The following is a 13,968-nucleotide window of genomic DNA, read 5'->3' on the forward strand; positions in this document are numbered from 1 at the left end:
TTTGCACTGAATGACTCTTCATTCCCTGGGTAATTTCAGTTCCTTCGCATTTTGCAATCTCTCTAACATTCCTTAAACTTTCCCTCCATGTCTTTAATTTTATTATCCATTTTGGCTTCCGCACTCCCATTTTCATAATTGCAGTTAAGGACATCTCTCACCACTTCCTTGCAATCCTCACCACCCACATTATTTTTCTAAACCATGGGGAATCTCATCTAAATCATAATCACAAGTCTACTTCTAAGTTGTGAACTAATTGGACACTTTCCAGATAAGACATCTGCAGAAGTCATTCTTTTGCTCCATTTAACTACTTCAGTCATACTGTGTATTGGAAGGAAGGCATTCTGCCTTTTGTGTCCATTTAGACTCTAACCCAGAACAGCTAGTCCCACTCACCACAGCCCTACAGACAAATTTCCTTTCATTTCTTTGTCCAGCTCACTTTATAATATAATAATTGAATCTGCTTCCAACTCCGTCCCAGCACAGTATACCGCTAGCTCTACATATAAAAAAACGACTATGTCATGTTTGGTTCTTTTGCTAATTATCAGTATTAGAAACATAGAAACATGCAAAGCCTACAGGACAATACAGGCCCTTCGACCCACAAAGATGCACTGAACATGTCCCTACCTTAGAAATTACTAGGCTTACCAAAAGCCCTCTATTTTACTAAGCTCCATGTACCTGTCTAAAAGCCTCTTAAAAGACCCTATTGTATCCGCCTCCACCACCATTGCCGGCAGCCCATTCCATGCACTCACCACTCTCTGAGTAAAAAATATACCCCTGACATCGCCTCTGTACCTACTCCCCAGCACCTTAAACCTGTGTCCTCTTGTGCCAACCATTTCAGCCCTGGGAAAAAGCCTCTGACTATCCACACGATCAATGCCTCTCATCATCTTGTGCACCTCTATCAGGTCATCTCTCATCCTTCTTCATTTAAAGGAGAAAAGGCCGAGTTCACTCAACCTATTCTCATAAGGCATGCTCCCCAATCCAGGCAACATCCCTGTAAATCTCCTCTGCACCCTTTCTATGGCTTCCACATCCTTCCTGTATGAGGCGACCAGGACTGAGCACACTACTCCAAGTGGGGTCTGACCAGAGTCCTATATAGTTGCAACATTACCTCTTGGCTCCTCAATTCAATTCCATGATTGATGAAGGCCAATACACCATATTCCTTCTTAATCACAGAGTCAACCTGCGCAGCTGCTTTGATCTTGGATCCCTCTGATCCTCCACACTGCCAGGAGTCTTACCATTAATACTATATTCTGCCATCATATTTGACCTACCAAAATAAACCACTTCACACTTATCTGGGTTGAACTCCATCTGCCACTTCTCAGCCTAGTTTTGCATACTATCAATGTCGCACTATAACTTCTGAAGCCCTACATACTATCCACAACACCTCCAACCTTTGTCTCATCAGCAAACTTACTAACCCATCCCTCCACTTCCTCATCCAAGTCATTTATGAAAATTACGAAGAGTAGGGGTCCCAGAACAGATCCCTGAGGCACCCTACTGGTGACTGACTTGTCTACAACCACTCTTTGCCTTCTGTGGGCAAGACAGTTCTGAATCCACAAAGCAATGTCCCCTTGGATCCCATGCCTCCTTACTTTCTCAGTAAGCCTTGCATGGGGTAACTTATCAAATGCCTTGCTGAAATCCATATACACTACATCTACTGCTCTTCCTTCATCAATGTGTTTAGTCACATCCTCAAAAAATTCCATCAGGCTCGTAAGGCACGACCTGCCCTTTACAAAGCCATGCTGACTACTCCTAATCATATTATACCTCGCCAAATGTTCATAAATCCTGCCTCTCAGGACCTTCCCCATCAACTTACCAACTACTTAGGTAAGACTCACTGGTCTATAATTTCCTGGGCTATCTCTACTCCCTTTCTTGAATAAACGAACAACATCCACAACCCTCCAATTCTCAGGAACCTTTCCCATCCCCATTGATGATGCAAAGAACATCGCCAGAGGCTCAGCAATCTCCTCCCTTGCCTTCCACAGTAGCCTGGGGTACATTTCGTCCAGTCCCGGCAACTTATCCAACTTGATGCTTTCCAAAAGCTCCAGTACATCCTCTTTCTTAATATCTACATGTTCAAGCTTTTCAGTCTGCTGCAAATCATCACTACAATCACCAAGATCCTTTTCCATAGTGAATACTGAAGTAAAATATTCATTGAGTACCTCTGCTATTTCCTCTGGTTCCATATACACTTTCCCACTGTCACACTTGATAAGTCCTATTCTTTCACATCTTATCCTCTTGCTCTTCACATACTTCTAGAATGCCTTGGAGTTTTCCTTAATTCTGCCCACCAAAGCCTTCTCATTGCCTCTTCTGACTCTCCTAAATTCCTTCTTAAGCTCCTTCCGAGTAGCTTTATAATCTTCTAGATCTCTAACATTACCTAGCTCTCTGAACCTTTTGTAAGCTTTTCTTTTCTTCTTGACTAGATTTATTACAGCCTTGGTACACCACGGTTCCTGTACCCTACCATAACTTCCCTGTCTCATTGGAACGTACCTATACAGTGCTCTACACAAATATCCCTTGAATATTTGCCGCAATTCTTCCGTACTTTTCTCTGAGAACATCTGTTTCCAATTTAAGCCTCCAATTTCCTGCCTGATCGCTTCATAATTCCCCTTAATTCCCTTAATTCCAGTTAAATACTTTTCTTACTTGTCTGTTCCTATCTCTCTCCAATGCTATTGTAAAGGATACAGAATTATGATCACTATCTCCAAAATGCTCTCCCACTGAGAGATCTGACACCTGACCAGGTTCATTTCTCAATACCAAATTAAGTACAGCCTCTCCTCTTGTGGCCCTATCTACATACTGTGTTAAGAAACCTTCCTGAACACACCTAACAAACTCCACCCCATCTAAACCCCTCGCTCTAGGGAGATGCCAATTGATATTTGGGAAATTAAAATCTCCCATCATGACAACTCTGTTATTATTACACCTTTCCAGGATCTGTTTCCCTATCTGCTCCTCGATATCCCTGTTACTATTGGACGGCCTATAAAAAAACACAGTAAAGTTACTAACCCCTTCCTGTTCCTAGCCTCCACCTACAGAGACTCCGTAGACAATCCGTCCATGAAGTCCACCTTTTCTGCAGCTGTGACACTATCTCTGATCTACAATGCCATGCCCCACTTCTTTTGCCTCCCTCTTTGTCCTTCCTGAAACATTTAAAACCCGGCACTTGAAGTAACCATTCCTGTCCGAGCCATCCAAGTCTCTGTAATGGCCACCACATCATATCTCCAAGTACTGATCCATACTCTAAACTCATCGGCTTTGTTCACAACACTCCTTGCATTAAAATAGACACATCTCAAGCCTTCAGTCTGAGCGCGTCCCTTCTCTATCACCTGCCTATCCTCCTTCTCGCACTGTCTTCAAGCTTTCTCTATTTGTGAGCCAACCTCCTCTTCCCCAGTCTCTTCAGTTTGGTTCCCACCCCCCAGCAATTCTAGTTTAAACTCTCCCCAGTTGCCTTAGCAAACCTCCCTGCCAGGATATTGGTCCCACTGGGATTCAAGAGCAACCTGTCATTTTTGTACAGGTCACACCTGCCCCAAAAGAGCTGCCAATGATCCAGAAATCTGAATCACTGCCCCCTGCTCCAATCCCTCAGCCACACATTTATCCTCCACCTCATTCTATTCCTATACTCACCATCACATGGCACAAGCAGTAATCCGGAGATTACTACCTTTGCGGTCCTGCTTCTCAACTTCCTTCCTAACTCCCTGTAGTCTTTTTTCAGTACCTTTTCCCTTTTCCTACCTATGTCATTGGTATCAATACATAACACGACCTCTGGCTGTTCTCCATCCCACTGCAGGATATCGTGGACACGATCTGAAACGTCCTGGACCCTGGCACCTGGGAGGCAAACTACCATCGAAGTTTCGTTACTGCATCCACAGACTCACCTGTTTGACCCTCTAACTATAGAGTCCCCTATCACTACAGCCTTCCTCTTCCCTTCCCTTCCCTTCCCTTCAGAGCCACAGGGCCAGACTCTGTGCCAGAGGCACGGCCACTGCCGCTTCCCCCAGGTAGGCTGTCTCCCCCAACTGTACTGAAACAGGAGTACTTATTGTCAAAGGGTACAGCCACAGGGGTACTCTCTAGTACCTGACTCTTTCCCTTCCCCCTCCTGACTGTGACCCACTTGTCTGCCTCCTGTGGCCCCAGTGTGACCACCTGCCTGTAACTCCTCTCTACCACCTCCTCGCTCTCCCTGACTAGGCGAAGGTCATCGAGCTGCATCCCCATTTCCCTAACCCGGTCCCTCAGCTCAACACACCTGGTGCAGGTATGGCCGCCCGGGAGGCTGGGAGACTCCAGGACCTCCCACACCTGACAGTGAGCACAGAAGACTGGCCTCACACACATACTTCCTACCTCGCCTCATCCCGTTATTGCCTGAGCCCGTTGAGCCAAAGCCCTTCCACTCTGCTGCCTGCCCGCTGGATATGGCGGTCTTCTTTTTAAACCTTTCGCTCTCTATTGGCTGACGTCACGTGCCTGCGCAGTCTCGCCTCTCTTTAACCCAAGCAGTTAAAAACTCCCTTCGCTCCGAAAAGCCAGCAGTTCACTCGCAGCTTTCTTGCTCTGAATAAAGGACAGTATTCCCTGTCATCTCATTTTTGATTTCTCTATCAGTGGGAACTCTTTATCTATTGTGACTGAAATCTTAATGGTTCTAACTTTTTATGAGCTTTAAGATTTAAGAAGTGAGTGGAACCTGCTGGGACTTTCTGATGAACTTAACATAATTTATGTTATTACACAATTTGCAAATAAAAAAGAAGGAAGGTGTAAGTTGAGCGGCCAGTGTTGGAGTGGGACAGAGTTAGATTGTGAAACTGAAGCTTTGCCTCAAGAGGTGGTGGCGAGAAAAGGCAGAAACTTGATTCTGTCAAATTTCTCTTTATTTCTTTATTAGTGCCTAGCTAGAGCAGCAACAGTGAGCTCCTTTTGCACAATGTGGGAGATCTAGGGTACCTCCAGTGTCCCTGATTGAAACATTTGCGAGAAGTGCATTTGGGTGCAGCTCCTTACAGACCAGGTTAGGGAACCTGGAGCTGGAGCTGGATGATCTATGGCTCCCTCAGGAGAATGAGATGTTGATAGATAGGAACGACATTGAGACAGTGCCACTGAAGCTGCAAGAGGCAGGCAGCTGGGTGACAGTTAAGAGAATAGGCAAGCAGTGCAGAGTATTCTGTGGCCGTTCCCCTCAATAACAAGTATACTGCTTTGGGTACTCTTGTAGGTGGGGGGGGACAACCAACCAGGGGAATGTTGCAGTGACCAGGACTCTGGCAATGAGCCTGACTCTATGGGTCAGAAGGGAAGGGGAGAGAAAAGGAGAGTGTTGTTGATAGGAGATTCAAAAGCTGGAATGCAGACATGTGACTCCTGGATGGTATGTTGTCTCCAGGTGTCAGTGTCAGGGATACCTTGGATCATGTCCACAGCACTCTCAAGGGGGAGGGTGTCATATTGGTACCAATGACATAGGTAGAAAACAAGATGAAGTCCTGATGAGTGAAAATAGAGAGCTACGTAGGAAGATAAAAAAACAGGACCTCAGGGCTAGTAATCTCTGGATTGCTACTGTGCCATGTGCCAGTGAGGATGATTAGGCAGATGAATGCATCGCTGAAGATTTGGTGCAGGGGGCAGCTTCAGATCTGAGGATCATTGGGATCTCTTCTAGGTAAGCTATTACCTGTACAGAAGGGATGGGCTACATGTGTACTCAATGTCCTTCTGGGCTTGAGCTGTTGGGGAGGGATTAAACTAGGTTGGCAATATGTGGAACATGGAACTAAAACATTATGGCCATCACAGAGACTTGCCTGTCATAAAGGCAAGAATGGCTGCTGGATGTTCTGGGATTAGATGTTTCAAAAGGGACAGAGAAAGAGGTAAAGGGGGTAAGGGTGGTATTGCTGATCAGGAATAGCATCACAGCTACAAAAAGGGAGGACACTCTGAAGGTATTTTCCACTAAGTCAGTGTGTGGAAGCCAGACACAGGAAGGAAGCAATCACTCACTCTACTAAGAGTATTCTATAAACATCCCAATAGCAACCGAGGCACTGAGCAGATTGGGAGGCAGATTTTAGAAAGGTATAGAAATAACAGAATTGTCATCATGGGTGACTTTGCTGGTATTGTATGGCACCTCCTTAGTGCAAAAGGTTTAGATGGGGCAGAATTTGTTAGGTGTGTCTAGGACTCAATATATAGACAAGCAATAGAGGAGAGGCCATAATGAATCTAGTGGCAGGCAATGAACCTGGTCAGTTGACAGACCTGTCAGTGAATGAGTATTCCAGAGACATTAACCACAACTCCCTGACCTTCAGAATAGCTTTTAACAAGGATAGGAACAGACGGTATGAAAAAGTCCTGCATGGGAGGCTCAGGTGCTTGCCATTCTGAATGAAGTTGTAAATTGGATTCAACAGCGGCTGAGCAGTGGAAGTTAGAGCTTGGAGTAGACGGATGTGTGTCTGACTAGAGGACTGTGATTAGTGGTATGCCACTGGATCAGTGTTGGGTTCTTTGTTGTTTGGCATCTATGCTAATGATATGGATGATAATGAGTTTAACTGGATCAGCAAATTTACAGATGACACAAAGTTTGGGAGCATAGTGGACAATGAAGGTGGCTATCAAAGCTTGCGGCAGGAGCTGGACCATCTGGAGAAATGGACTAGAAAATGGCACATGGGATTTAATGCATTCAAGTCTAACAAGTTGCACTTTGGAATTACAAACTAGGACAGGACTTACACAGTAAACGATTGGGCAAAGAAATGAGGCAGGACAAAGGAATCTGGAATACAGATCCATAATACCCTGAAATTGGCATCACCAGTAGATAGGGTCATAAAGAGAGCATTTGGCACATTGACCTTCAAAAGTCAGAGTATTGAGTACAGGAGTTGGAATGTTCTGAGGACATTCTGATGTTCTGACGTTGATGAGGCTAAATTTGGAGTATTGTGTGCAGTTCCAGTCACCCACCTACAGGAAAAGTATCAATAAGATTGGAAAAGCACAGAGACATTTACAAGGATATTGTTGAGCCTTGAGGACCTGAGATATTGGGAAAAGCTAAATAGGTTGGGATTTTATTCCCTGGAGTGTAGGAGAGTGAAGAGAAATTTGATAGAGGTACACAAATTTAAGGGGGAAATAGATAGCATAAATACAAGCAGACTTGTTCCAGAGAAGTTGGATAGACTAGAAGTGGAGGTTAGCAGTTAAGGGTGAGGAGTGAACTGTTTTAAGGAACTTTAGGGGCATCTCCTTCACTCAGAGGGTGGTGCGAGTGTGAACTGATCTGCCAGTGAAGTGGTGGATGCTGCTTTAATTGCAAAATTTAAGAGAGGTTTTGATAAGTACATGGATGGGAGGTCAATAGGACTAGGGAGAATAACAGTTTAGCATGGACTAGAAGGGCCAAAAGGACTGTTTCCATGCTATAATGCTCTATGACGCTATGACTATATTTAATTGGGAGAGGGTGAATTATAATGCTATTAGGCAGGAATCTGGGAGCATAACTTGGGAACAGATGTGCACAGGGAAATTTGCAATGGAAATGTGAAGGTTGATTTGGGATCACATGCATGAGCTTCTGGATAGGTATGTCCCTTTGAGAAAAAGGATGATAGGGTGAAGGAACCACAAATTAAAAAAATGGAAAATCTAGGCCAGAGGAAGAAAGAAGAATAACTAAGATTGAGGAAACAAGGATTACATCGGTCTCTGGAGTGTATGAGGTAACTAGGAAGGTCCTTAACAAGAGACTTAGGAGAGGTGGAAAGGGACTTGAGAACTCCTTGGCAAGTAGGATTAAGGAAAACCCTAACATGTGAAGAATAGAAAGATGACGAGAGTGAGGGTAGGATCGTTTGAGGATAGAAGAGGGACCACATTCCTGGAGTTGGAGGATGCAGGGGACGCTCTTAATGAATAGTTTCTTCAGTATTTACCAGTGAGAGGAGCCTTGATGAATGTGAGGACAGTATAGAACAAGTTAATATGTTGAAACATGTCAATATTAAGAAAGAGGATGTGCTGGAACTTTTGGGATATACCTCAGGTTACTAGGGGAAATGAGGGAGGAGATTGCAGTGCTTTTGCTGGTGATCTTTGCATCCTCACTGGCTACAGGAATAGTAGCAAAATATTGGAGGGTGGCAAATGTTATGTCTTTTCTCAAGAAAAGCAATAGAGATAATCCTGGAAATTATAGACATTACATGAATGGTGGGCAAACTTTTGGAGAGGATTCTTACAGACAGCACTTCCAAACATTTGGAGAAGCATAGCCTGATTAGCGAAAGGCAGAGTGGCTTTATGAGAGGCAGGTCCTGCCTCACGAGCCTTGAATTCTTTGACCTAGTGTCAAAACAATTTGATGTAGTTAGAGCGGTGGATGCATGAGAATGTAATAGGCAGGATAATGGGCTTGAGATGGATAATTAATCAACCATAATGGAATGGTGGAGCTGATTCATTAGGCTGAATGGCCTAATTCTGTTCCTATGCCTGGCTTATGGTCTATGGATGCAGTGTATATGGATTTTAGTAAGGTGGTAACAAGGTTCCCCATTCAGAAAGTCAGGGATGGGATCTAGAGAAACTTGGCTGTGTAGATTTAGAATTGACCTGCCCACTGAAGGCAGAGTGATAATAGATGAAGCATATCCTATCTGAAAGTCTGTGACTAGTTGTGACTAGTGGTGTTCACAGGGATCTGTTCTGATCTTCGCAATTTTTATGAATGACTTGGGATGAGGAAATGAATGAGTGGGACAATCAGTTTGCAGATGACATGAAGGTTGGTGGTGTTGTAGAAAGTGTAGAAGATTGTTGTAGGTTACAATGGGCCATTGATAGGATGCAGAGAACTGGCAAATGCTCCACCTGGAGAAGTTTGAAGTGACACACTTTGAAAGGTCGAACTTGAAGGCAGAATGTAAGGTTAATGGCAGAATTCTTAGCAATGTAGAGGTACAACAGGACCTTGGGCTCTTTATAAAATGATACAAGGCACAGACAGAGTGGACAACCTACGTATTTCCCGGGGTGCATAGGTGAAGCCTCAGGAAGATGGGGGTCATGCTGCTTGTGTTGCTGGCCTACTGGAGATTCGGGCAGGGTATTCTTGGCTATTAAACTTCATACTGCCTGTCTTTTCTCATCAGCAGCCATATAACCATATAACAATTACAGCAAGGAAGCAGGCCATCTCAGCCCTTCTAGTCCGTGCCAAACGCTTACTCTCACCTAGTCCCACTGACCCGCACTCAGCCCATAACCCTCCATTCCTTTCCTGGCCATATACCTATCCAATTTTACTTTAAATGACAATACCAAACCTGCCTCTACCACTTCTACTGGAAGCTTGTTCCACACAGCTATCAATCTCTGAGTAAAGAAATCCTCCCTTGTGTTACCCTTAAACTTTTGCCCCCTAACTCTCAACTCATGTCCTCTTGTTTGAATCACCCCTACTCTCAATGGAAAAAGCTTATCCACGTCAACTCTATCTATCCCCCTCATAATTTTAACTACCTCTATCAAGTCCCCCCTCAACCTTCTACATTCCAAAGAATAAAGACCTAACTTATTCAATCTTTCCCTGTAACTTAGGTGTTGAAACCCGGTAAATCTTCTCTGTAGTCTCTCTATTTTTTTGACATCTTTCCTATAATTCGGTGACCAGAACTGTACACAATACTCCAAATTCGGCCTTACCAATGCCTTGTACAATCTGAATATTACATCCCAGCTCCTATACTCAATGCTCTTATTTATAAAGGCCAACATACCAAAAGCTTTCTTCACCACCCTATCCACACGAGATTCCACCTTCAGGGAACTATGCACCATTATTCCTAGATCACTCTGTTCTACTGCATTCTTCAATGCCCTACCATTTACCATGTATGTCCTATTTGGATTATTTCTACCAAAGTGTAGCACCTCACACTTATCAGCATTAAACTCCATCTGCCATCGTTCAGCCCACTCTTCTAACTGGCCTAAATCTCTCTGCAAACTTTGAAAACCTACTTCATTATCCACAATGCCACATACCTTAGTATCATCTGCATACTTATTAATCCAATTTACCACCCCAGCATCCAGATCATTAATGTATATGACAAACAACACTGGACCCAGTACAGATCCCTGAGGCACACCACTTGTCACCTGCCTCCAACCTGACAAACAGTTATCCACCACTACTCTCTGGCATCTCCCATCCAGCCACTGTTGAATCCATTTTACTACTGCAATATTAATACCTAATGATTGAACCTTCCTAATTAACCTTCTGTGTGGAACCTTGTCAAAGGCCTTACTGAAGTCCATTTAGACAATATCCACTGCTTTATCCTCGTCAACTTTCCTCATAACCTCTTCAAAAAATTCAATAAGATCTGTCCAACATGACCTTCCACGTACAAATCCATGTTGACTGTTCCTAATCAGACCCTGTCTATCCAGATAATTATATATACCATCTCTAAGAATACTTCCCATTAATTTACTCACCACTGACATCAAACTGACAGGCCTATAATTTCTAGGTTATAATTGCTAGGTGGAAATGGTTAATGCACGAGGGTATACTTTCAAGGTGATTAGAGGAAAGTATAAAGGTATGTCAGAGTTAGGTTTCTTACACACAGAGCAGTAAATGTGGAAACACACTTCGAGGGGTGGTGGTAGAAGAGGATGAATTAAGAAGATTTAAGAGAATCATAGGATGAAAGATAAATGGAGGCCTATGTGGGAGGGAAGCACCAGATTGACCTTGAAGTAGAAAATGTTGGCGCAGTTTCATGGACTGAATGGTCTACATTTTGTTCTATAGTTCTATGTTCTGTGTACTTAATTGACTATCAGACCTCTTCACTATCTCTTCTAATAAGTGTCTTCAATATGTGGTGTTCCCTTGACCTCAGCAAGTTAGTTAGAAATTATTTGCCTTTAACAAATCCATACCAGCTTTCTCTAATCCATCCACACATTTCCAAATAACTGTTAATTCTGTCCTTGATTAATTCTCCTAGAACTTTCACCATTATCAGTTAAAAGGTATATCTCTTCGCCCTTTTTTGAATGAGGATGTAACTTTCACAAATTTTCAGTTCTCAGAAATCACCTCTCAATCTACAAATCCATGGAATATTTTGGAGAATGTGTCTTTCCTCTCTTATCTTCTTAACATACTGGAATGGATACCATCAGGAGTGAGGCATTTATCCATTTTCAGAGCAGTTAGAGTTTCTGGCCTTCCTTTTTAATCATGTTTAAGAATCTCAGTTACATCTTCCTTTACCTTAGCCCAGAAGCAGCTTCTGCAGTGGTTTGTGTTTGTCAGTGATATTCCAGCTAGTTAATCCTGAGGATTTTTTTCCAAGTTGAGTGAGTCAAATTTGATTGTTGCTCAGCCAAAACATCAAATTCTCAAAATCCTGCTGTTCCATTTCTCCTCCGGCACAATGGATCTCTGCCTGCTCTGTTTTTTCTGAGCCTGTCCCTTTTTCCTCAGTCTTGCCTTCACTATTTCTTGGAAATGCTTCCATCTAGATTTTGTGTGTGAAATTCTCTCATTTATCTTCACTATTTTCTTTTTCTTGAGGAATTTCTGAAACCACACTTTTCGCCATGCTTCTTGACACCCCTTTCAATAGTTCTTCCCTTACCTCAATATCAGAATTTAACACAATAGCACTTTAGCATTTTTAAGAGAATAACAATATGTAAGTACAATTTGTTGCTGTTGCTGTTGACTTGTGATTGCAATGTAATCGTTTTACTGGTAGCAACTACAGAAAGGTCTGTCTGCTAAGATTTATTTGCTAGTTCATGCATTCTACAAAGATAAAAAAAACATGGAATTCTAAAATTATAAAGCTATTAGGAGGCCATACTTTTCACTATTATTGTAATGATTTAAATAAAATTATATGCCAAGTTGTCTTCAACTTTTACTTCTTCCTTCTGTTTATTTCTAAATTTTACAGCTTATAAAATATTTCACTTACTTAATCAATTGAAATATACTCATTGTTGTGGTTCTGTTTTGTAATTCACACACAATGATTCAAATAATATTTGCCAAGAAAATGGTTCCATGTCCTCATTCCACAGAGACCTGAATATTTTCACAAGTACGGGAGAATTGGTGGTATGTTCTTGGACCACTGTACTAAACTAATTTGGTGATTCAATTTCAAATTTCAGGTTCCATCAGGTTAGTTGAGGCAATTTTGCTTAATTAATTGAATAAAGATGAAATTCAAATGTAGCGTGAACGTATAGAGTGTGTGGATGAGTGTGTGCCTTCGGGAACAGGCCAGGCATACCCAAACCAAAAACCATGAATGAGCCACGAGATTCGTAGTCTACTGAGATGTAGATCTGTGCCATTCAAGACCAGTGATGCAGAGCTATATAAAAGTTCAGGTTCAATATACGGAAGGCTATTTTAAGGGCAAAAATTTAATCCCAGTTGAGCTCGGATTAATGTCAGCTCTGGCAGGGTTTGCAAGCCATTGCTTCCAAACAAAGTGAAACATAACATCATGGATGGTTGTGATGTTTCACTCCCAGATGAGCACATTATACATGCTTTGAAAGGGAGAATAAAACCACACTTGTGCAAAACCCTGTAGCACCTGGTGACCCTGTGATAGGTATCTTAGAATTTCTTTCAAGAGGGTGAACCTAGCAAGGTGTCAGACCCTAATTGTACCTGGTAGAGCTCTGAAAATCTGTGAGAGCTAACTTGTGGGAGTGTTCAAGGGCATCTTCAATCTCTCACTGCTGCAATCGGATGATCCCACTTGCAAAAGGGCAACAATCATACCAGTGCCCAAGAAGAGCAGGGTGAGCTGCCTCAACCACTAGCACCCAGTGGCACTCACATCTACTGTGATGAAGTGCTTTAAGAGGTTGTTCATGGTTAGAATCAACTACTGCCTAAGCAAGGACCTTGATCTGCTGCAATTTTCCTATCACCACAATGGGTTTACAGCGGATGCAATCTTACTGATTCTCCACTTGGCCTTGGATCACCTGACGAGAGCAATACCTACGTCAGGCTGCTATTTATTGATTACAGCTCAGGGTTCAACACAATCATACCCTTAACTCTAATTAACAAGCTCCAAAATCTGTGCCTCTGTACCTCTCTCTGCAAATGGATCCTTGACTTCATAAATCCAGGAGACCACAGTCTATGCAGATTGGAAATAATATCTCCACCTCGCTGACAATCAACATTGGCACACCTGAAGAACATATGCTTAGACCACTGCTCTACTCTCTCTACGCCCACAATGTGTGGCTGGGCACAGGTCAACCACGATCTATATATTTGCTGAGATGACAACTATTGTTGGTGGAATTTCAGATGGTGACGTGGAGGAACAAGATTCGCTGGTTGAGTGGTGTTGCGGCAACAACCTTGCACTCAATGTCAGTAAGACCAAGAAGTTGATTGTAGACTTCAGGAAGGGAAAGTTGAGGGAACACACACCAGTCCTCAGTGGAAAGGGTGAACAGTTTCAAGTTCTTGAGTGTCAACATCTCTGAGGATCTATCCTGGGCCCAGCATATTATTATTTGAAGTTTGAAACACATTTTGAACTTCAGGGTCAGCATCTCTCATGTAACCTTAGAGTATGTCTTCACTTTTGCCAAAAAATCAGTGTGGCATTGAGGTGACATCAAAAACCGATCTCAGTGACATAAAAAGTATTAGATACAGTTTCACTGAAAATGGGGTTCTGAATGTGCTGGACACTGGAACTAAAGTTATAGAATTGAACAGTACAGAAA

Source organism: Hypanus sabinus, chromosome 6 (assembly GCF_030144855.1).
Source record: "Hypanus sabinus isolate sHypSab1 chromosome 6, sHypSab1.hap1, whole genome shotgun sequence".
Classification (NCBI taxonomy): Eukaryota; Metazoa; Chordata; class Chondrichthyes; order Myliobatiformes; family Dasyatidae; genus Hypanus; species Hypanus sabinus.